The sequence below is a fragment of the Pelophylax lessonae genome (genome assembly GCF_965119305.1).
Source record: "Pelophylax lessonae genome assembly, chromosome: 10".
NCBI lineage: Eukaryota > Metazoa > Chordata > Amphibia > Anura > Ranidae > Pelophylax > Pelophylax lessonae.
Genome location: NC_138777.1, coordinates 13,210,810 through 13,235,771, shown reverse-complemented (window position 1 = coordinate 13,235,771; position 24,962 = coordinate 13,210,810). Strand labels below are relative to the sequence as shown.

At 43.2% G+C, this 24,962-nt stretch overlaps 1 long non-coding RNA gene and 1 pseudogene across 2 annotated transcripts in view; both read left to right on the top strand.

Moving 5' to 3' along the window:
• Nucleotides 1-752: 752 nt before the first annotated feature.
• LOC309565378 overlaps nucleotides 753-24,962 on the top strand; it is a 724,777-nt gene continuing 700,567 nt past the window's right edge. Inside the window, exons 1-2 of the long non-coding RNA XR_014225807.1 lie at nucleotides 753-865; nucleotides 951-1,052. This is a non-coding gene — a long non-coding RNA (uncharacterized lncRNA). The remainder of the gene's footprint in view (nucleotides 866-950; nucleotides 1,053-24,962) is intronic.
• LOC309565377 (alpha-1,3-mannosyl-glycoprotein 4-beta-N-acetylglucosaminyltransferase C-like) overlaps nucleotides 4,702-24,962 on the top strand; it is a 106,617-nt pseudogene continuing 86,356 nt past the window's right edge. The window contains exon 1 of the transcript XR_014226113.1: nucleotides 4,702-4,780. The product of XR_014226113.1 is annotated as an alpha-1,3-mannosyl-glycoprotein 4-beta-N-acetylglucosaminyltransferase C-like (transcript). The remainder of the gene's footprint in view (nucleotides 4,781-24,962) is intronic.

Sequence of the window (24,962 nt, the reverse complement as noted above, 5' to 3'; positions counted from 1 at the left end):
TATCTTCTACTCTTTCCGCCTTTTTGTAATGCCCAAAAACTAATCTCTTCACAGAAGCCTTTTCCAATCTCTGAAACTCCCTACATCAACCTTTCTTGCTATCTCCTACTCTTTTCGCCTTTTTGTGATCCCCAAAGACTCATCTCTTCACAGAGGCCTCTCCCGTTCTCCGGAACTCCCTACGTTGACCTATCCTGCTATCTCCTACTCTAAACTGCATTTTTGCGATCCCCAAAAACTCATCTCTGCACAGAAGCCTTTCCCGTTCTCTGGAACTCCCTAAGTCAACCTATCCTGCTATCTCCTACTCTATCCGCATTTTTGTGATCCCCAAAAACTCATCTCTTCACAGAAGCCTATCCCGTTCTCTGGAACTCTCTTCATCAACCTATCCTTCTATCTCCTACTCTATCTGCCTGCATGTGTCCCTCAAAAACCAATCTCTTCACAGAAGCCTCTCCCATTCTCTGGAACTCCCTACGTCAACCCCATCCTGCTATCTCCTACTCTATCCGCCTTTATGTGATCCCCAAAAACTCATCTCTTCACGAAAGCCTCTCTCGCTGTCACCGAACAACCAAACTTTTACTTTCTCCATTCTCTCATTACCTTTTGTATCACTCAGCCCTTCCTATTAGATGGTAAGCTCTCACAAACAGGTCTCTTCTAACCAGTGTTAATTTCGTCGACTAAAACCGACTAAAACGTTTTCGTCGACGAACACAATTCAGATGACTAAAATACGACTAAAACTAAAATGGCATTTTAGTCTTAAGACTAAAATACGACTAAAATGAAAATGGCATTTTAGTCAAAAGACTATAACTAAAACTAAATCAAAATTTGCTGCCAAAAATTAACACTGGTGCATGCTCAAAGCATAAATAATAACATATTAGATTTTTCACTCCAGGACCAGCAGTAGTACATAATGAGTTTGGAAATTGTAGAGAAATGCTTAAATAATGCATTACAAATTACAATTGAACTACACCCATTCGATTATAGATGACTAAAATGAGTTTTAGTCGACTAAAATTTAGGGCGTTTTAGTCGACTAAAATATACTGGAGTTTTAGTCGACTAAATACGACTAAAACTAAAACACTTGCAGAAGACTAAAATAGGACTAAAACTAAAATGCCATTTTAGTCCTAAGACTAAGACTAAAACTAAATTAAAATTTGCTGCCAAAATTAACACTGCTTCTAACCCTTTTGTCTAGAGTGGTTTTGTAACTGTAAAATAATAATAGATACCCCATCCATGTCTGCATGCATTTTGGCCACACTTGTATAAAGTACTCGAAACCCATACTTGAGTAAAAGTACAAGTGCTCGATCAAAAAGTGACTTGAGTAGAAGTGGAAGTGCTCTATCAAAAAGTGACTTGAGTAGAAGTACTTAAGTATTCAACATTTTTTGTACTTAAGTATTGCAAGTAGTTTTTTTTTTTTTAATTTTGCTACTCAAGTACTGAAAGTAAAAGTACCAGTAGTTTTTTTTTTTTTTTTTTTAAATTGCTACTCAAGTACTGAAAGTAGAAGTACTGTGTTATGTAGTTATTAAAGAAAGAAGTCAAAAGTTTGAACATCATATTGTTTTTTATTATTTCAAATGATTAACTTAAAGGACAATCACAATTCCTTTGGCTTAAACTTTTTGTAAACAAAAACAGATAAAGTATGTCCCTCCCTTCCCCCTTTAAAGCATCCCTCCTTCTCTTCCCTGCACGTTTTTTTTTTCTCCACAGCTTATTGGTGTGCAAAATCCTATATAAACCAATGTGATATACAACAATATATTCCAATAATGAAATAAAGGAAGAGTGTATGAAATCAAAGTCAATAAAAAGTCCATATATATATAATGCCATAATACCATATATATGTGACAAAACAAGATGAATCTATTTTCAAAGGTGCAGGAATCAAACAGGTGCTATTCCAAATAATAGGTGCAGACTCCTCCCACCACCTTGTGGATTTCCCCCTTACCCGGCGGATGAAGGTAAGTGCAAAATAATATCCAAATAGACTCTTCCAGTGAAACAAAACTGCAAAACCTGTGCTCTCAACTTCCAGTGAAAAAAGCAAAATCAGCCTCTTACCAGAAAAAAGGTCTATGTACGCTTGTGACTCTCCTTGGTTGGGGGCAGTGTTAATTTTGGCAGCAAATTTCAATTTAGTTTCAGTCTTAGTCTTAGGACTAAAATGGCATTTTAGTTTTAGTCCCATTTTAGTCTTCTGCGAGTGTTTTAGTTTTAGTTTTAGTCGTATTTAGTCAACTTAAACTCCAGTACATTTTAGTCGACTAAAACGTCCTACATTTTAGTCGACTAAAACTCATATTAGTCATCTAAATGGTCATGGTCGGGTCAGAGAGGAGGCCTGTAATGCTGCTGCCTGCAGTCAGTGCAGTGAGTGCACACAGTGCTGCTCAGAGTGCTGGATGGGGGTCTCAGGTTTAAGGGTGGTCTCTGGTCTGACTCTGAGCTGAAGTTGTTGAACAGGATGGGCCGGGCGGGCCTCAGCGGCCTATATGCACGCACACAGTCCTGGATGGATGGCGGAATTGGATGCCAGTGGTGAGTGGTCTGAGGGGATTCAGGGAGGCAGTAATAGCTGTCCTGGCTGTTAACTCACAGTGGGTGCTCTGCTCTGGATGTGGTGGTGGCCGGGTGCCAGTGCCGTGTGATGAGTCGGGCCTGGCGCGTCTGGCTGTAGTGCTACAGCTGCAGTGCTCTGGTGAGGTCAGGTGACTGGTCTCGAGTCAACTCTCTTGTAGTAGTCCACTCCTCATGTCGGACGTAACGGGGCACGCCACGCCAGACGCCACACAGGCGGAGCACCGTTAAAACCGGAAGTTGGGTAAACGTCCCTGCCTCACATTCTCGTTTAGTTTTCGTTCGTTAACGAAAACGGATTTGATCTTTGTCATAGTTGTCATCATTTGACGAAAATGTGCGATACTTTGCGTCTCGTTTTCATCAGTTGAAAAATGCCGGTGACGAAAGGGATGACGAAAAAGATTTCGTTGACGAAATTAACACTGCTGTAAACTCCATTGGCTGTAATGTCATTGCACATATTACCTGAATATATTACCAACATTAAATATTAGGGAAAAATATAAGAAAAGCCTTTTTCTTAAAGCGGAGTTCCACCCTGGATTTTTTTTTTTTTTTTTTTATACCCCCGGGACAGTCAGGGCTAGTACATTCCACAATGGCTAGCCTCTGATCTGTCCCGGGTTGCACTTACCTGTTAGGACAAATACCTTGCAAACATCTTGTCCAGCGCTGCCATCTCAGATGTGGGCAGCTTGAAGCCAGCGAGATCCCCTTCGGCGTCTTCTTCCGCCTTCTTTGGTCCCACGATGCTCTGCGCCGGCCCCGACGTCAGTTCCGGGTCGCGCGCGTCATCCCTCTACAGCTTCTCAGCATGCCCAGAAGCTGTTTAGAAGGGGATGACGCGCGCGACCCGGAACTGACGTCGGGGCCGGTGCAGGCGCAATGATTCCTGGGAGCTATGACGTTCAGCTCCCAGGAATCATTGCAGAGCCAGGAAGTGACGACGGGCCGCGGCCGAGGAAGGAGGAAGAAGGGAGTAAGGTAAGTATATTTTCTTCGCTACGAGGTAAGTAAGAAAAAAAAAAAAATATGCGATTATCCATTTCTTTTTCAGGTGACCCGGAGCGAGAAGATGGAGGTAAGTATAAAAATAGGGTGGAACTCCACTTTAATTGTTTAGTTTTCAGCAGCTTAGTAGATGCTCCTTACTTATGCGTATGCGGTGGTGCAATACATGTTTAATGTGCTATTATTACATGCTCTGGATGGAATTGTGTTGCCGATATAGAAATGGCCAGCAGAGGAGTGTTAATTTTTATGATGTCAATTTTTTATTTAGTTTTAGTTATAGTCTTATGACTAAAATGCCATTTTAGTTTTAGTCGTATTTTAGTCATCTGAATTGCTTTAGTTTTAGTCGTATTTTAGTCAACTAAAATTGTGTTAATTTAGTAGACGAAAATGTTTTAGTCGGTTTTAGTCGACTAAATTAACACTGGTTGGGGGAGGTTCTCTTTCCCCTTAACAGCAGATATGTAGACCATTTTATTTATACATACAGTAGCATTGATTTTCGTATGCGCTGATTTACACATGACATTATACACATTTTTTTGAACTTCATGAAACCTGCCATCTACTGTTCTGGCAGTGGTAATTTTTATAATTGTAACGAGTAACTATGCAGCACAAAAAAAAAATATCGGAGTAGAAGTATTAAAATCATCGAAAAAAATGTAGTAAAGTAAAAGTGGAAGTAGGAGAAAGAAATTCTACTCTAGGAAAGTACAGATACCACCTTTCGGTACTTAAGTAGAGTAGTGAAGTAGTTCTACTTAGTTACTATACATCTCTGATTTTGGCAGCCTTTGTCTAACTGGATACACTATGAAAATAAGCTCGTTGAGTCTGTTCGCTTCAGACACCTGCCAGCCTATTCTTAGAAGCCGGAGACAAAGACACCGTTATGGTGGTGTCTCTTCTATCATCATTGCGGGGTTGGGTCCCCAGGTGACATTTCAGGACTAGAAAAAAAGCAGAGGTGTCCTTGTGTGATCAGTGATTAACCTCCAGCTTTCTTTACAGGAGCTGAGAATTAATATTTTATGTAGGAGTGGCACACCCAGAACACAGGCACTTCCTTGCTGGCCAGTCGGTACGTTACTCCAGCACACTGAACACACTGCACTGATGACCGGCTGACACCGATGTAAGTAACGATCCCTTTATACTCTTCTAAACAAATGGAGCAAATAGACGATCTTGTGAGCAGAAGAGGAAAGTTCCTCTAAGGAAACCTTTGTCACTTTTTTTTCGGATTTCCTTCGTTGGGTGAAGTTAGATCAGCTGATCTGTTTTAAAGAGAAAAGTCTTCAGAATGATTGTAACAACAAATGTATCAAAAGGTTTTACTCTCTCTCTCTGCAGAGGTTAAAAATCACTTTCTTTTAGTTGTAGGATTGTAGTCATGATCTGGAAATGTTGTAGCAGGTTGTTTGGGAATGGTTTCTCTCCATCTAGTATAGTGACATGCTTTCTGTATCTTGTTCAGGAGTAGCCCAGGTGCCCAACCTGCAGCCCTGGGGTGGGGGCCGTATGTGGCCCTTTGGTGCTTGTTGTGCATCCGTTGGTCCCAGAATTTTGCAGTGGGAGTTGCAACTTTGGATTTGTAAAGGAGCAGTAGCCGTGATCTCTACAAGCATTGTAAAATACACTCACTGGCCACTTTATTCGGTACAATTTGCTAGTACCAGTGTTCCGTCAGATCAGGCCCGCTGATAGGGCAGTACAGCCAGTCCTGTGGTACCCAGCCCGGCCCTATCAGCTTAACAGGGTGCCCAGGCATCTCTACACTTAATTCTTGCTAAATAACAAACAGGGCTTTCTAAAGGAGAAATCTCAATATGATTAGATGTTTTTGAAGGCTAGAGGAGAGATCTGAGCAGGGGAGGATTGGGCCAGGGGGCAGGGGGGCAATTGCCCCCTGGGCCACTCTGATGCCCCGTAAAAAGACTGCACTGCTTATGCCACAGACATGCCTAAAGGATTCTTGGTGAAGAGAATTAAAAAGTCCATGCCACTAATCTACTGAGTACAGTTTGAAGACAAGGACAGAGTGCAGGTCTACCCCAAGCATGGATGGTGTAAACGGTGACTGAGCAGAGGCCGGTTCCATGCCCCACTGGAGACTCTTCTCCCCCGGCCAGCCCCAACCAAGCTATCCCAGCTCCCCCCAACCACCCCCTACTGGCCAGGTTGGGAACCCAGATTCTGCCGGTAAGTAGAGAGTATCTGGAGCAGGGCTTCAGCTTGGAATGGGGATCAGGAGGAGGACGGGAAGAAGGAGAGTGGGAGGGGGGGCCGAGCTGCTGCACCATGGGCCTCTGGTTTGTACTTGCCCCCTGGGCTGTAAGTTGCCAGTCTGCCCCTGGATCTGAGGTCTAGTAGACCCCAGATCTCTCCATGAAGAGGACCTGTCATGTCTCCATCCATTACATGTTCAAAGTTGGGACAGGGGAGGGGCCAGGGGTGGGGGTAAAGGGTGGGTGGAAAGGGCCCCATAAGGTAGGCTGTATTGGGCCCCAGGATTTATAACAGCAGCCCTGCGTCAGATAATGAAAGTGGCATTCCGTCAGCTGTGCAAGTGTTCAGTAAAAGTCCAAAAACGTATAAGAACATATAAATAAGTGTTCAGTGAACCGTCCAAAGAATTCATCCAAATAAAGTGCTGAATGCTTCACAGCTCAAATTCATGCAGTGAAATGTGCCAACCCACCCTCTTGTGCTTACCAAAGGATGTGGACCCCTCAGCAATACTGCATATGGGTCTATAAGGCTGAATAGTTAGTAAGTGGGAAGATATCAGCTCAGAAGTATCTTGATGCTTGACGCTCATGAATGGAGAAGAGAAGATTCCAATAGCGTAATCTCAGCGGTGAAACGCACGCAGAGGTTGCGTTCCATGCTCACCTCGCGTCACGATTCCGGATTGAGTGATTGAGCGCTATGTTGCCTACATTATTGTAAGTGCAATATTGTAAGGGCAGACAGGGGGCGCTTTTTTATTTATTTATTTTTTACACTGGCATTGATCATTTTTATTCCTGTCACAAGAAATGTAAGTATCCCTTGTGCTAGAAATAAGGCATGACGGGTCCTCTTTATGGAGACAACTGGGGTCTATAAAACCCCACATCTCTCCTCTATCTTCGAAAGCATGAGATTGATCACTGCCAGGACCAGAAGTGACATCATGACGTCGCTACTGGCTTTCCAGGGCCATAAAGACGGCCGGGGATCATCCAGTCTACGCTCTATGGTAACCTGCCGGCACCACCGGATCGGATACTGGGCTCCCACACTGGAGAGGCACAAGTGGGCAGCGGGCACTGTCTGTAAAATTCATCCAGCGGCTAATCAGCCGCTAGGATGGCTTTTACAACACAAGGTATCACTGGCGAAAAAAATAAATAAAAAATGTTGGGATGATGCCTGTAGCTGCAGGCATCATCCTGGTAAGACAGATGAAAATTAAGGTTGTCCATGGATGTCCACTCTTCGGGAAATGGTTAATCAAAAAATCTCCCTCACATGCAGTTTCTCTTAAAGCGGTTGTAAACCCTATGAAAAAAAAAATAAAAAAAAAAAACCTGCAAGACAAAGGCATAATGAGCTAGTATGCATCGCATACTAGCCCATTATGTTTAACTTACCTTAAAACGAAGCCCCGACACGGACCCCCGGACATCGATGCGGGCGCTGCCATGATCCCTCGTCGTCTCTTCCGGGTTCGACGGCTCCAGCGCGCTGATTGGCCGGAGCCGCGATGACGTCACTCCCGCGCATGCGCGCGGGAGTGATTTTTCCGGCAAGCTCCCGGCAAGTTAATTGAAGGTCCCCCCGGACCTTCAGAGCGCATGCGCCGCTCGCGCGAGCGGCTGCATGCACTGTAAATATCTCCTAAACCGTGCCGATTTAGGAGATATTATTTGTACCTACAGGTAAGCCTTATTATAGGCTTACCTGTAGGTAAAAGTGTCAAAAAGCGGGATACAACCGCTTTAATGCAAACATATTGTTCCTAGGGCATGCTTTAGCGACTGTGGATGGGCACTGGATTACGATACAAGTTGAAGATAAGGTGATCATCCTCTTGCACCCTAATTCGGACATTGAGGAATGTAACCCTCCCCTGATCACATAACATGGAGAATTTCAATTTTAACCTCCCTGGCGGTCTGATTGTGTCAGTAATTTTGAATGTCAAAGCAGTACATTGTTTTGCATGGAAATCTATTGTTTTATGTTGTAGGCCTGTAATTCTTAGGAATAACTCACTTAACCACTTCAGCTCCGGAAGGTTTTACTCCCCCTAATGACCAGGCCATTTTTTTGCGATTCGGCACTGCGTTACTTTAACGAAAAATTGCGCGGTCGTGCGACGCTATACCCAAATACAATTGATGTCCTTCTTTTCCCCACAAATATCGCTTTCTTTTGGTGGTATTTGATCACCTCTGCAGTTTTTAGATTTTGCATTATAAACAAAAAAATGAGCGACAATTTTGAAAAAAACTCCATATTTTTTACTTTCTGCTATAAAACATTCCCAATAATTTTTTTTAAAAATAACATTTTTTTTTATCAGTTTAGGTTAATTTGTATTCTACATATTTTTGGTAAAAAAAAATCCCAAAATGCCTCTTTTAATTGGTTTGCGCAAAAGTTATAATGTTTACAAACTACGGGATAGATTTTTGGACTTATTTATTTTTTTTTACTAGTAATGGCGACAATCAGCGTTCTTTAGCGGGACTGCGACATTGCTGTGGACAGATCGGACCCCTAACTGACATTTTTGACACTTTTTGGGGAAGAGGTGACATTAATACAGTAATCAGTGCTAAAAATATGCACTGTTGCCATATAAATGGCACTGGCAGGGAAAGGGTTAACACTGGGGGTGATCAAAGGGGTTAATGTATGCCTAAGTATGCTTGCTCACCGTGGAGGGGGTTCTGTGACAGGCACAGAGAGATCGGGGTTGTAGCTTAGCTGAAACTTCTGATCTCTCCCTGCCTGACAGAAGACTCGCCTGCTTTGTTTTCATAAGCAGGCGGGTCTTCTGTCAGTTTCTCTGAGGATCGCGGGAGGCCGGTGGCAATCGCCACCGCTCCTCCCGCGGCCCGCTCTGTCTTTATAGCACTACGTGGTTTTGCGCAGCCTAGCCACCCTGCCGCAGTAATACTACAGTGGGCAGTCAGCAAGAGATTAAATCTGTCCAAACAAGAGTCTAGTAGACATCTCGGGTATGATAACGTTTGAAACACGAAATCATAAATTAGAATATAATACAGTAAAACCTTGGATTGCGAGCATAATTCGTTCCGGGAAACATGCTTGTAATCCAAAGCACTCTTATATCAAAGCAAATTTCCCCATAAGAAATAATGGAAACTCAGATGATTCGTTCCACAACCATTTTTTCATAAGTCCTTCAGTTTATAGTCCATATACAAAGATTATAGCATTGTGATAGGTTGTGTAACCATAAAATGTCCATCCACAAATAGCCGCTTCCACAAGGGGATTAGAAGCAAAATCCAGCAGGAGCTACAGAGTAGTAAAGAGAAGAGAGGCGCCTCTAAGTGTAGCAATATGGTTCCATTTAATGAAGGTACAACATTTAGCAACTCACATGGTTGATGAATAAAACAAGCTCATCTAAGTATGCAGGCATCCGGGGTAAAGCTGTCCGCATAGACTATCTTCTGCACCACCGGCTGCCAGTCTGTAATCCTGACCGGAAAGACCACCCTGCAGTAAAGCGATCTGAAAGCGAGGGGCAGCATGGAAGGGATGACGTAGATGGTGGTGCGGAGGACGGTCTATGTAGACAGCTTTACCCCGGATGCCTGCATCCTTAGATGTGCCTGTTCCAATCATCAACCATGTGAGTTGCTAAATGTTGTACCTTCATTAAATTTAACCATATTGCTACACTTAGAGGCACCTCTCTTCTCTTTTATACTCATTTTATACTCAGCTGTGACTTGAGGCTACTTGTATATCAACACATCGCTTGTATATCAAGTCAAAATTTATTTGAAAATTTTGCTTGTCTTGCAAAGCGCTCTTAAACCAAGTTACTCTCAAACCAAGGTTTTACTGTAATACATTTTATTTAATAATGTACTCAAACCAAAAACACTGAAATTTGTCCAAACAAGGGTGCAATATTACTTATTACTGTAATTACTATATACTGCATATTGGTTTAGTAAAGATCCTGGGTATGAAACATTTTGAAACATGGGACTGCACAAAGTCCAACCTCACAATCGGGACAATAGAATCTGGTTCCCTTTCTGATTTTCCTTCCACTGTCATCTCGCTTCGAGCATCAAACCACGCACATCCTTGTAGGTGCTAACTTTTTCTCGGCTGGTGGGATGTAGTCCATAAGGTAACGACCAGTCAGGCGTTCCGGGTTGACAATGCCAACAGCACGACGTCCAGCTCTATTTACAGCCATTGATGTTGTTTGGTGGTTCACAAAGATACGATCAGCAACTTTCAAAATGAATATATATCAAAAAGTTGCGCCAGGATGACAGGTATACAAATTATAATATATGATCAATAAAGTCCAGCTGCTAACACATATGCAGGAATAACAGCATAAGAACTTACAATATCACAAAAAAGTGCAGCGCTGATGTTAAAAATCCAATGGATCTAAAAAGATCGAATAACAAAACATAGAAGTGCGAAGGGTACTTGAGTAGAAATCCAAGAAGAGCCACCACCAACACCAAACACACTGCCTTTTACCCCAGGAGGTGGACCCCCTACACAGAAGGTCAAAAGAGCTTGACACCATCCTTTGTCAAATAGGACACAGGCACCATTCGATTCCCAAAGATACTCAGGATATGGCACTAAATCCACTCCAAACTTCTCCAGAGGCTCATGAGGCTCATATATAAAAGAGGGACATCTCATGGGGTAGCATGTTCAAATAAAATAGATTTTATTCCAATAGTTAAACTTACATTGGACAGGATTTAAAATCACAGTTGTCTCCTGGAAACTGATTGTTTCCAATCTAAAAAATGGCCACCACATCCGGGTGCGCGATGACATCATACGTTTAGTTCCCTCCCTATGCGTTTCGTTAGTGATGGCGTCATCAGGGGCGTGACTTCCAAATGATGTCAGAATAAATCACAGGCTTGTCACTTTTTTTTTTTAGCAGAATTTAGGCATTCCACAAGCATTGCTCAAGAAGATATCTGAAGATCTTGCAGTACTTATTTTGCTGTTTCCTCATAGCTGGCTAGAATGCTATTGCTTGGTCGACTCTGTTGACACCTCCCATGGTGTTATTGTAGTCTATCACTACTTGTGGCTTCATTCTTTCCCACCTTTCATGTGTACCATAACAGTGGAGGTATAATGAACTGTACTCATTAGGCACACATCTTTCTTGTTACGCCATCGCAGTGCCATCATTTTGCCTTTTTGCCAGGCAACCATTTCTCCAGTCTTCAGCTTCTTATTGCCAAACTTTGACGGCATGTCAAGCTGGTTAGCCCTAACGGTTCCATAGGCATCTGTTTTGTTTTTCAGAAGAAACCCATAAAGTTTAGGAGACGTGTAAAAGTTGTCGGTTGTTACGCAATGGATCTCATTTAGCAATGGCTCAAAATGAGTGAAAGAACGGAAGATGTTGCCATCCCATAGTTCCTGTATTTTGGATTGAATTTTGTTCCTTTTCCAGTGTAAATGACTGAATTCCAAATGTAGCCAAATGACGATTCGCATAGCATGTAGGACTTTACACCAAATCGTGCCCTCTTTGATGCAATGTATTGCACTCAGCTGAGCCTTCCCTTGTAGGCCATTAGACTTTCATCTATGCTGATATCTCTTTCTGGCACATGGCTCAGTTGGAAATTGTTTAGAATCATTTGAGAGACTTCCCAAATTTTCTTTAGTTTTGGTGCAGGATGAGTAGTTTCATCAAATTCTTCGTTGTTTTCGAAGTGTAAATATTTCATGATCAGGGAAAATCTATATTCTGACATGACCCCGCCAAAGAATGGAGTGGCAAGTAATGTATTAGTTGTCCAATACTATTTCTGCAGGGGTTTCCCCACCACTCCCTGAAGTAGTATTAGGCTCAGAAATTTCCAAATGTCCTCTTTGGTCACTGGTTCCCACTTTCTGCTTCTTGAAAACTTCCAATGCAGAGCAGCTAATTGTTGCTCTTTGTACCTTTTTTCCCACGTATCACTATTGCTCAATTCTTAAAGTAATGCCAATTCATGATCGCTGTTTTCTAGCTGGTCTAAAAATTGCTTTTTGACCTAAAGGAATGCTTTTTGGATGCCATGGACATTCTCAAGTTTCCAGGCAGAAAGAACAATAAAAGTGCAGGCAGGGCACTTGACAAGTCACTAGGGACAAAACTGAGGTGAAATGGTTTCACACAGTAATGTAGTCCTGACAGATTACAATGTATTTCAATGTGCATGTGTGTGTTTTGTTTATTTTTTTTAAATTCCCAACATATTCCACCCACCCCTGTGTTGTGGCACTCACAGGGAAGGGAACCCGGAAGATGTATGTCGGCATTGGCAGGAGGACTCAGCGGGGGGACATCGGGGGATCATAGGGACAGGGTAAGTATCACTACAGGGTAATCCCGAGTGTGGCTTGGGGTTGCCACTTTTGGTACTGAAAATTACCCCCGAGCCACACTTGGGATTACCGCCAGGGAGGTTAAATAATTTTTACCAATCCAATACACAAATCCATCCAATTCAGCAAGTGACCTGGTTCAAATCATAAAACACATCGTCGATGTACCTGAGCCACGAAAAAATGTGGCACAGGTACAGCGACGATTCCTGACATGTATATGCAGCAGGAAAAGGGTGGGTTTTAACTCCCACAAGCTTCAAATATGCGCCGCTGGGCAGGCGATGTTTCTGTTCTGAGAGCGTACTCAATGCACTCTCCCAGCAAGTCAAAGGCATTTCTCCATACAGGCTATCAATCAATAGCCTGTGGAAAAGACTCCCAATCATGTGACAACTGTGACAGGCAATCACAGTGGCCACATGATCACTGATTCTTCAGGCCACCCACCCGGGTGTTCAGAACTTTTTAAAGGGGCATTGGGGTGGCCAGGAAGGGGTTAAAGAGAAATTTTTCTTTACTTTAAAGAGGAAATAAACTCTTCCTTTTTTTTTAGTTTTTTCTTCCCTGCAAAGTAAATGCATAATTTGCTAGTATGCATCAAAAACTAGCACATTATGTGACACTTACCTCCAAACTAAGCCCTTGTCGTCCCCGCTGGAGGCCACATCCATCTCCAGCCATCTTCCATCCTGGTCTGCGGACTCTGGCTATGCTACTGCCGCGTGACATCACTCCTGCGCATGCGCGCAAGAGCTGCCAGTCACGACACAGGGCTCTGAAGAAACCGCACAGGCGGGCCGTTTCTTCAGAGCACATGCGCCAATTACGTCATGGTGCAAGTTTAGGAGATATTTACAGTACCTATAGCTAAGCCTTATTAAAGGCTTACCTATAGGTAAAAGTTAGAAGAGTGGGTTTACAACCACTTTAAAGACATCCACACACTTCCTGTTGTGCCTTCATGACAGGAAGTGAAGCAAAAGCTCGCTAATGGGACGTAGAAATCAACAAACTGAAACTAAAATAAAAACTAAAGGCATCCAACACTAAAATGAAAGGTTTTGGTTATACATAAACTTGGATTTCATACAACATATTATTATTATTGATATTTCTATTAGTGCTATTATCATTTTATTATAATTGTTTTATTATAATAATTATGACTGAAATCTTATCTAAAAAGTTACTGTATGAATCTGTTTCAGAAGTTCCGCTCCCATGACTCTACAAAGCCTATTGCTCAATGTACAAATTGGTAAATCAGCTTATTTTTCCATCGGTTTTAAAACACTTGAATGAATGGTTGACCTATTTACAAAAGATTATTTAACAGCTTAGGTTGCAGTTTTATTTAATATCCTGCTTTGATATTGAAGACTTTCACACATTTGACCGATTTATTTATTTATTTATTCGATTATACAGCATGGAGATGGTAATTTACCAAAAAATAAATACTTACATGTTAAAGCATTAGGGTGATTGCCAGTTTTCTTTGACCTTTTTGTAACATTTTCTTTTTCTACTTGCCTTTTTTTTTCCAATTCTGCCACAATGTCTCACAGCTTTACCGGTATAATTCATCGAAGATATCTCATTTTAATAAACGTTTAAAAAGTCTGTCTGAAGACACAAGATGTAGAGCCCATTCACATTAGCGCGACTTGTCAGGTGACTTGTCAGCCTGACAAGTCGCGGTCCATTGATTAGCACAGGACCCGTTCTAATAGGAGAGACACAAGTGGGTCCTGTACTACTTTGGGGCGACCTGGAGGCGACTTGCATAGACTTCCATCATGTGAAGTCTCCGCAAGTCACGTCGAAGTCGCGGTGCACGCGACTTCACAGGTCGCCCCCCAAAGTCGTGTCGCGCTAGTCTAAATGGGCTCGTACTGTTGGCTGACTTTGCTACATTTATTTATTTTTTTGCTTTTTTGTGTTGACCTGGACGGTGTCTTTTTTCAACCAGATTACCCATGTAACTATGATATAATTTTCATAAAATAGGCTCATATATTAAAACGATGTACATTGTAGCGATATCATTAAGCTAATTTGGTTGCCTCTACTTATTTTTAGGATACTTTGTAAAGGTTGCTCTAGAAGAATGTTTGTTTGGGGGGTTCTGATGTGATCTGTAGTTTTCAAAGCTATAGAAATGTTTTGTTCATCTGTAGAACTCGCACATGCAGAAATATTTTGGGGCTCCCTGTACAGCTTTGATATACAGAAATTTGGGGGGAAATGTATTCGGTTTCTGATGCAAAAGGCAGCAACAACAAATGTTTTCTGAAACAAGATTGCTCTGATTAAATCTCCGAGGCGTGTGCAATTATTGCCCAATACTCACATGAGAGCGGAGTTACAGACTGGGTCTCACAGAAAAAAAAAATTTCTGGGGGGAGATTTACTAAAGCTGGTGCACACAGAAACTAGTGCATTAAGCATAGTAGCCAATCAGCTTCCAGGTGTTATTGTCAAAGCTTAACTGAACAAGCTGAAGTTAGATGCTATTTGGTTGCCATGCACAGCTGCACCAGATTCAGTGTGCTCCAGTTTTATTAAATCTCTCCCATTGTGCCAGTGAATTTTCCAAACAAGTGAATTTTTCAAACTTTACACAGCTAGCATGGCCCCACAGAGGGCAGGGATTCAGGGAAGCGCTAGGTACAGAGGGCAGGAATTCAGGGGTGTGCTACGTACAGAGGGCAGGGATTCAGGGGTGAGCTTTGTACAGAGGGCAGGGATTCAGGGGTGTGCTATGTACAGAGGGCAGGGAGTCAGAGGTGTGCTATGTACAGAGGGCAGGGAGTCAGGGGTAAGCTACGTACAGAGGGCAAGGATTCAGGGGTGAGCTACATACAGGGAGCAGGAATTCAGGGGTGCGCTGGGTACAGAGGGCAGGGATTCAGGAATGTGCTACGCACAGAGGGCAGGGATTCAGGAGTGTGCTATATACAGAGGTCAGGGATTCAGGGGTGCTCTATGTACAGAGGGCAGGGATTCAGGGGTGAGCTACATACAGAGAGCAGGAATTCAGGGGTGCGCTACCTACATAGAGCAGGAATTCAGGGGTGCGCTACGTACAGAGGGCAGGGATTCAGGGGTGTGCTATGTACAGAGGGCAAGGATTCAGGGGTGAGCTACATACGGAGAGCAGGAATTCAGGGGTGCGCTACCTACATAGAGCAGGAATTCAGGGGTGCGCTACGTACAGAGGGCAGGGATTCAGGGATGTGCTACGTACAGAGGGCAAGGATTCAGGGGTGCATTATGTAAAGAGGGCAGGGATTCAGGGGTGCGTTATGTACAGAGGGCAGGGATTCCGCTGTGCGCTATGTACTAGAGGGCAGGGATTCAGGGGGGAGGTACGTACAGAGGGCAGGGATTCAGGGGTGCGCTAAGCACCGAGTGCAGGGATTAAGGGGTGCACTATGCACACAGTGCAGCAGGGTTTCAAGAATGTGCTACATACATAGTGCAGGGTTCAGGGGTGCGCTGTGCCCAATTTACAACATTTCATTTCCACCACTCCTCCTGGGCTCTAGTGCCAGACCTCCTCTAGAGTGTAACTCCAAATTGGTAACTTGTAACCGCTTTTAAAGCCGCCATTTCATGGGCGTGTGGAAATTTAAAGCATGACATGTTCAGTATCTATCTTATATCCTATATATTTGACCAAAACTGGGTATTATATTGTGTTTGTGTTCACTAAAACTCATTAAAGTGTATTTTTCCCCAAAAAAATTGCATTAGAAAAACTGCTGAGGAGGGTTCTAAGTAGTTTTCTAGCTGAAAAATGCAGATTTTTACATGTATGATGTAAAATGTCAGAACTGGCCTGAGGGTGAAATAACTAAGTATAACAGGTGAACAATTCTCAGAAACCAAACATATTCCTGTACATAACTAGTGAATTTTTTAAATTTTACACAGCTAGTATGGCCCCATAGAGGGCAGGGATTCAGGGGTGTGCTATGTACAGAGGGCAGGGAATCAGGAGTGTGCTACCTACAAAGGGCAGGAATTCAGGGGTGCACTACGTACAGAGGGCAGGGATTCAGGTGTGTGCTACATACAGAGGGCAGGGATTCAGGGGTGCGCTATGTACTGAGGGCAGGGATTCAGGGATGTGCTACGTACAGAGGGCAGGGAGTCAGGGGTGTGCTACGTACAGAGGGCAGGGATTCAGGGGTGCACTACTTACAGAGGGCAGGGATTCAGGGGTGTGCTACATACAGAAGGCAGGGAGTCAGGGGTGTGCTACATACAGAGGGCAGGGAGTCAGTGGTGTGCTATGTACAGAGGGCAGGGATTCAGGGGTGCGCTACTTACAGAGGGCAGGGATTCAGGGGTGTGCTACATACAGAGGGCATGGATTCAGGGGTGTGCTACATACAGAGGGAAGGGATTTAGGGGTGCGCTACGTACAGAGGGCAGGGATTCAGGAGTGCATTGCGTACAGAGGGCATGGATTCAGGGGTGTGCTATGTACAGAATGCAGGGATTCAGAGGTACGTTACGTACAGAGTTCATGGTTCAAGATCGTGCTACATACAGAGTGCAGGGTTCAGGGGTGTGCTGTGCCCAATGTGCAACATCTCATTTCCACCCCTCCTCCTGGGCTCTAGTGCAAGACCTCCTCTAGAGTGTAACTCTAAACTAGTAACTTGTAACCACTTTTAAAGCCGCCATTTTCTAGCAGAAAAATGCAGATTTTTACACATATGATGTAAATGTCAGAATTGGCCGGGGGGTGAAGTATAACAGGTGAACAATTCTCAGAAACGAAACATATTCCTGTACATAACATTTCTATTGCCCTTTAGTTATTCCCCTGTTGTTTCCTTTAGCCCCATGGAGGTAATCAAACCTTAAACAGATGAGATAGGAGGTTAGTCTATTAGTCCACTTCAGCAGAACAAGTCCTTTCTCCTGGAACCCCCAATGGGCTGCTGTAAGGGGTGGTTAATCAGCAAAGCAGGATAACCTCAGCATCTTCATGTTCCTTAAATGGGTAACCTCGAACCAAACTTCTGCATAAACTAACAGCAAGCCCCCCCGGGAGCTGTTTTCTTCCCTTTTTAGAGGTTTTGTCCAGCAGAGGGTGGTACTTCCCAAAAAGCCCGGGAAAACCTGGTGAGCGGATTTAACCCTTTCTTATCCGGATTCACCACCGCAGCCAGACCAATACAGCTAAGTAGTGCAGCCATTTAAACAGAAAATACAACCCAACCAAAGACTTAATTAACACAGGCAATACAGCAATACCTTATTAAGCACCTGCTTACAGACTAATAGCATTAGTAAATAGATAGGAAGGTATATTATATTTACTTGTTTATTTTTATTTTTTTTACATTTCTTTAGTGTCTTCCTGGTTTCTGGCCGAGGCCAAAATTATGTCATACATCCCAGGATATTCATTGGAGGAGGGGCTTTCTCAGCTCCTGCCTGCAAACCTGACCTGGCATATACACTATGGGTATAATGAATTTCATGAAGTAAATGCTTCATGAATTATCTGCCCTTACTCAAGATGGTCCTGGCTATAAATGATAGGGCGGGGGGAGGGGTTAATGTGATTTCTCAACAAAAGATAGCATGGAGACATGGATGGATGGGGGAGTTTGCCATGAATATTAAAAATTGATTAATTAGCATTTTCAGTTTGTGGTACTCAGATACAATAGGGTTCTGATTTAAGGTGAACTATTGCTTGACTGTTGTCTTGTGCAGTATAATTCTTATTATCTCTCTCTGGACCATCATGGCTCTACCCTAAGCAGGAAGTGATTTTTTTTTAGATTGAATAGTCCTTTCATGTGCCAGAAGAGAACAGAAAATCTGCTTAAAATAATGCTAAATGTCAGAGCTAGGGGTTTTGGTCTGTTCATACTGGATGCACACTATTGTATGTAAAGGGTATTATAGAACTGCAAATTTATTACATGTATTGGTCGGCCATGTTGGGGGTGCAGTGTTCTATGTATATAGAGTGTAATAGAATTCTATTATGATCATATCTAGTGGTGGGTCATTTTGGGGGTATAGTGTTCTATGTATAGAGTGTAATAGAATTCTATTATGATCATATCTAGTGGTGGGACATGTTGGGGGTATAGTGTTCTATGTATAGAGTGTAATAGAATTGTATTATGATAATCATGTCCAGTGGAGGGTCATTTTGGGGGTGTAGTGTTTCATGTATAGAGTGTAACAGAATTGTATTATGATCATGCCTAGTGGTCAGCCATGTTGGGGGTGCAGTGTTCTATGTATATAGAGTGTAATAGAATTCTATTATGATCATATCTAGTGGTGGGACATGTTGGGGGTATAGTGTTCTATGTATAGAGTGTAATAGAATTGTATTATGATAATCATGTCCAGTGGAGGGTCATTTTGGGGGTGTAGTGTTTCATGTATAGAGTGTAACAGAATTGTATTATGATCATGCCTAGTGGTCAGCCATGTTGGGGGTGCAGTGTTCTATATATATAGTGTAATAGAATTGTATTAGGATCATGTCCAGTGGTCGGCCATGTTGGATGTGTAGTGTTCTATGAATAGAGTGTAATAGAATTGTATTATGGTCATGTCTATTGGTCAGCCATGTTGGGGGTGTAGTGCTCTATGTATTGAGTGTAATTGAATTGTATTATGATCATATCCAGTGGTCGGTCATGTTGGGGGTGTAGTGTTCTATGTATAGAGTGTAATAGAATTGTATTATGATCATGTCCAGTGGTCGGCCATGTTGGGAGTGTAGTGTTCTATGTATAGAGTGTAATAGAATTGTATTATGATCATGTCCAGTGGTCGGCCATGTTGGGGGTGTAGTGTTCTATGTATAGAGTGTAATTAAATTGTATTCAGATCATGTCTAGTGGTCAGCCGTGTTGGGGGTGTAGTGCTCTATGTATTGAGTGTAAATGAATTGTATTATGATCATGTCCAGTGGTCGGTCATGTTGGGGGTATAGTGTTCTATGAATAGAGTGTAGTAGAATTGTATTATGATCATGTCCAGGGGTCGGCCATGTTGGGGGTGTAGTGTTCTATGTATACAGTGTGATAGAATTGTATTATGATCATGTCAAGTGGTCAGATTTGTTGGTGGTGTAGTAGTTTAGAACCACCAAAGATAGTAATTGAACTTGATTATGAATATGAATCCTGGCAATGCTTTAGGTGTACCGAATGTTACTGTGTAAGCTTGATCAGAAACAAATCCACAAACCTCACATTCATGCCCCTTCATTCCCAACTCAGCACTCTGCTCCCCAATGCATTAAAAACCCAGTAAGTCAAGAGCCCTCTCCACAATGGACCCCGAGTCCATGGACATGCACCACTCCAGCCATCAAACAACGGAACATTGCAGCTTACTCTGGAGTAGACATATCATATCACAAGGTTATCCTGTGCCGAACATAGACTTTAGAAGGCGGTTACATGTGCAGGTACAATCAGGATAAACAATCATGTGAATGCTTCAGAAACATCTGGAGACACCTACCCTCAGCAGAGCAGCTTACCATCATTAGACAAGTTTCCCTCAGCACACAGTTGCGTCACAGCCAATTAATTGTCTTTCTGCCTATAGCAGTCGTAAATGTAAATGCTTTCTGTATCAAAAATGGTTTGCTAAGTTTTATGGTGCCATAAAATACATATATCTAGCCATGATAATGCAGCAGAGTGAGGAAACATGGCAACAGGAAACAAACTGCTAAGCTAATAATGTACCGGAGATTTATGTACAGTAACTATAAGGGCCAAGGGGTAGGCAGAAGAGGTGAGTGCCTTGGGTTCTCCAGCAGGAGGGTAAGACAAAGAGTAGGACCTTCTACTTTTTCTTGTGGAGGTAGCTCACTGCTCAGCTTATAGTCAGTAACGAACTCCCTGCCCTCTTGCTGTAGAGAAACATCCCACTAATTGCAAGCATTGCTCTAAATCAGGCATGTCCAACCTGCGGCCCGAGGGCCGCATGTGGCGCGGAACCTCAGGCAATGCGGCCCACTGCCCACTGACAATTTTTTTTTTTGCTGGGGAGGAAGGAAGTCAGGTCGGGGGCACGGCCACAGCAGCTTCCAACTAACGGTAGGCAGAGGCTGCCTCAGAGGGGGAAAGGGGAGCATGTGCAGTGTTTCTGACTCCTACCACCATGACCACTTCAAATCACTGAAGTGGTCATGGTGGTTAGAGTGTTCCTTTATTATCGCTCAGAAGAAGTAAACCTCTGTATACTGATTCCATTTCATTTGATCATCCTCTAGTTGTGTTAAATTAGTGCGGGGGGCGCGGCGGCACGGGAAGGAGCGCGGCGGTATTTTATTACTTATATATCTTAACTATAGTATATATTTAATATGCGGCCCGAGAAAATTTCTCTACACTCAATGTGGCCCAGAGAAGCCAAAAGGTTGGACACCCGTGCTCTAAATCATGGACCATTCTTGATATATTGAAGCCACCTTTGACCATTCTAGGTGCACTGAGCACATGACCTGGAGTTCTTGGCCCTGTAAACATCAATGGCTGCCCATTGGGCTAGAAGATGACACAAGAGGTATGCTTGCCTCCCTTCTCTCTCCCTGTCTGCTGCTTCTCAGGAAGTCAAATCTCTGACAGCCAGCGACCATCCTGACTTCTGGGATTACCGCAAATACAAGAAAATGCAAAATGTAGGTACTATACACAAAGGCAATATAATGGGTTGTGGTGGTAGGGAAGGTTGTCTGTAAGAAAAATACTGTATATCTGATGGAACTGAGAAAAAAAAATGGTTGAAGGTGGGAGCGCACTTTGGCCTTCTTACATTGGTTGCTAAAGGACCTTGTCCCAGCCCTGATGACTAATAGTATGCACAGAATGCAAACTATGAGGTAGGGAGTTAGTCGACAGTACGTGGATTCAAACATGCCTGGGACAAATCAACTCTTTCAGTCACTCTTCTATGTTTCTATTACAGCGATGTATCCAGTGATATCCTGTATAAGGACAAAGCCATTGTTCTACATTTTAACCACTTTACCACCGGAGGATTTTGCTGTCTTACGTCCAGGCCACTTTTTGCGATTCGGCGCTGTGCGAATTTAACTGACAATTGCGCGGTCGTGCGATGCCGAACCCAAACGAAATTTATGTCCTTTTTTTCCCACAAACAGAGCTTTCTTTTGGTGGTATTTGATCACCTGTGCGATTTTTATTTTTTGCGCTATAAACAAAAACAGAGCGTAAATTTTGAAAGAATAACAATATTTTTCACATTTTTTTATATGAAATTCCCCCAAAAACAAATTTAAAAATCAAAATGTTTTTAAATTTTTGGCCAATTTGTTTTCTGCTACCTATGTTTGGTAAAAAAATCACAATAAGCGTATTTTGATTGGTTTGCACAAAAGTTATTGCGTTTACTAACTAAGGGAAAGATTTCTGTAATTTTTGATGTTTTTTTTTTAACGAGTAATGACGGCGATCTGCAATTTTTTTTGTGGGACTGCGACATTGCGGCAGACAGATCGGACCCTTGACTGACATTTTTGACACTTTTGGGGGTACCAGTGACATTACTACAGTAATCAGTGCTATAAATATGCACTGTTACTGTAAAAATGACACTGGCAGGGAAGGGGTTAATTTTATTGGAGAGGGAGGGGTTAATGTATGCCTGGTGCTTACTAACGTGTGTGGGGGGAGGTGACTGAGTGACACAAGGACAGATCGCATGTTCCGCTATGCTGAACCCTGCAATCTGTCACTGTTTGTCACTTAGGAGATGTGTAAACAAAGCGGGCGGATCTCCAGACTCGATTCCCCGACGATCGGGGAAGAGCGGCGGTGATCACCGCCACTCCTCCCCTGGCCCGACTCCCGCTGTGACTGAAAACAGCGGGAGCGAGCCTCCGGCGGCGCGCGAGCGACGCCCACAAGGGGAGGAGTCCAGCGACGTAAGTCTACGTCGCTGGACGGAATCGAGCCCCTTTGCCGCAGTACAGTCCCAGTCACTGGTCGGCAAGTAGTTAAAACATAATTTCAGTTGTTTAGACAATCAGCAGGTAAAGGAAACTCATTAGTGTGAGTTGTCATCAAAAGGGGTGAATATCCCCAGCAGGGACTCAGCATTTATTGGAACATATCTCTGTTTTTCCCTCTTGCAGCAGCTGAAAACCAGCTTCTCCTCCTCTCCCTCCCGCTGGATGAAACTACAAGAGATCGATACCAGTAACTGCCACCCATGCCGCCATTCCTGTTCCTCTTCTTTCTGCTGCCCAGGTACCCGATGTACTTCCCTGCCCCCCTTTCGGTGTGAAGAGCAGGGGAAAGGGCCTGTAAATATAAAACTTACTGGACCCTTCCTTTTTTGAATGAACACAGTGAAATATCAGCACTGATCACTTGTTGTGTTTATTTACAACTGTATTAACTATAAAAAACGGATCCAAAAGAGTGCAACGAAACTTGAATGAATATTGAAGTGCAAAATGACCGAAAGTATCACAAATTAGAAAAGTGCCGGTGCTTGAAAGTGAATCTTCTGAGGTGCAATCCTTCAGCAATAAAAAGTGGCGGCTCACCTCCCGTTCTGACCCCGGTGTTACCAGTGGGTCAAAAATAGCTGTTCCCTAAAGAGGGATATATTCCTATGGATGATGACCGGCCAATGATCCTTCAATCTTGTGTCCCCTTAGCTGTGTCTCCAGTATAAGACAAAAGATCTAGTGCTCTCCATGTAACAAAATGTATTGTAAAACAAATTACAAAGTAAAGCCTCGTACACACGCACCGATTGTTGGCCGACCGATCGGCCGTCTTTTGTCCAGTGTTGTTGTGTTGGTTGAAAAGTGCTCTAGACTGCACACAAATTTTGTCGTCCAACAACAACCAACTGCAGAAGTGATGTCATGTTCTGGTTTACTTTTCGTGTGTTTTTTCTTCACTGACATGCCCAGTCTTGATCATCACATTTTTGTCGGCCGAAATCTGTACTGACTGAAGAACAATCGGCCGTTCTGTTGACGGCCAACAAAAATTTTATAGCATGCACACCAGATTTTGTTCGGCCGAAAAGTCGCATTTGGTTGTCGGAAGCATCATACTAACAAGCCGACAATCGGCCGATCGGACGTTGGCCGAAAATTTACGGCCAACAATCGCTGCATGTGTACGGGGCTTAACAGACTCACATTAAAAGGCACATCAAAGCTGTGCGAGCCAGACAAGCTCAATTGGAAAACTCCAATATCTCATCAGTATAATCAGCGGGGAGACATCCGACAGCAGGCTCCTTCTCTTATACAGGTATCGTCATTAACTTGACTTCGTCAGTAGGGGTAGTATTTACTATGCTTCAGTTTGTGAATGAATAGGAAGCCGGCCAGCACAGAGCATTTTCCCAGTATTTCACTGTCCAGTACAGCTAAGACTGCAGAGAAAGGGACTGAGGAATATCTGTCCTCAGCCCCTTTGTCTCAAAATTGAGGAAAATAAAACTGTTAAAAAAAAATTATAAAAAAGTTGTAAAAAATAACAAAAAAATAACAATTAAAAAAATACTGACATCATCCACTGCCCTACCAACAGCAATCTCTACCCTACTAACACCCTCGACTGAGCTGCCAACACCATCGACTGCCCTACTGATACTGTCCTCTACATTAACACCATTTGATTCCCATACCGACACCCTCCATTGCTCTACTGACTGACACTATCCACTTTCCTACTGATTGTAGAATTTTTACGAAAATAATTAATTTAAAGAGGTTGTAAACCCGTACCATTTTTTTTTTTTGTTGCAACCTGTAAGAGAAAGACATAATGAGCTAGTATGCATCGCATACTAGCTCATTATGCAATACTTACCTCAGAACGAGCCCCCGCCGTGCCGCTCACTCACCTCTATGACGGGCGACATGTCCAGTCGCCCGTCTTCCGGGATCGCGGCATCCGGCCATCTGATTGGCCGGAGCCGTGGTGACGTCACTCCCGAGCACGCGCGCGGGAGCCGACAGTCACGGCACTGGTCTCTGAAGGAACGGCACGGGCGGCCGTTCCTTCAGAGCGCATGCGCCAGTGACGTCACTGGATGCATCTAAGGTAAATATCTCCTAAACTGTACATGTTTAGGAGATATTTACAGTACCTATAGGTAAGCCTTATCATAGGATCACCTATAGGTACAAGTTGTAGAGCAGGGTTTACTTCCTCTTTAATCCCTTTTGGAATAAGGCTGTAACAGAACAAAATGTGGAAAAGGTGGAGCGTTGTGAATACTTTCTGAAAGCACTGCAGTTTATGGCTGCCATTAAGTGGAAAATATTTTAAAAATCCATACCTTCAGAGCCTGGACTATTGCATCATGGGTAACAGAACTCAGGAGGAGTTTTATGACAAGCAGAGGTATTGACTGAAAAAATGTTAGTTTTACTACCAGTCTTGGCCTTGTCTTGACCCGGCTTTTCTGCGGAGAGAAGGGAGTGACCACTAGTTTCTTATCTTATCAGTTGGGAGTAATCCTCCACTCTGGTTCCATTGCTTGAGAAATGCATGTTGGCGAGACTGCCTGAAATCTCCACCAGGGACATGTGTGATGGTGACAGTGCAAAACGACCCGTGACATTTTGTGGCACAATAATAAGAAGTGTCCAAACCAGAACCTTAATGGTAGGATCA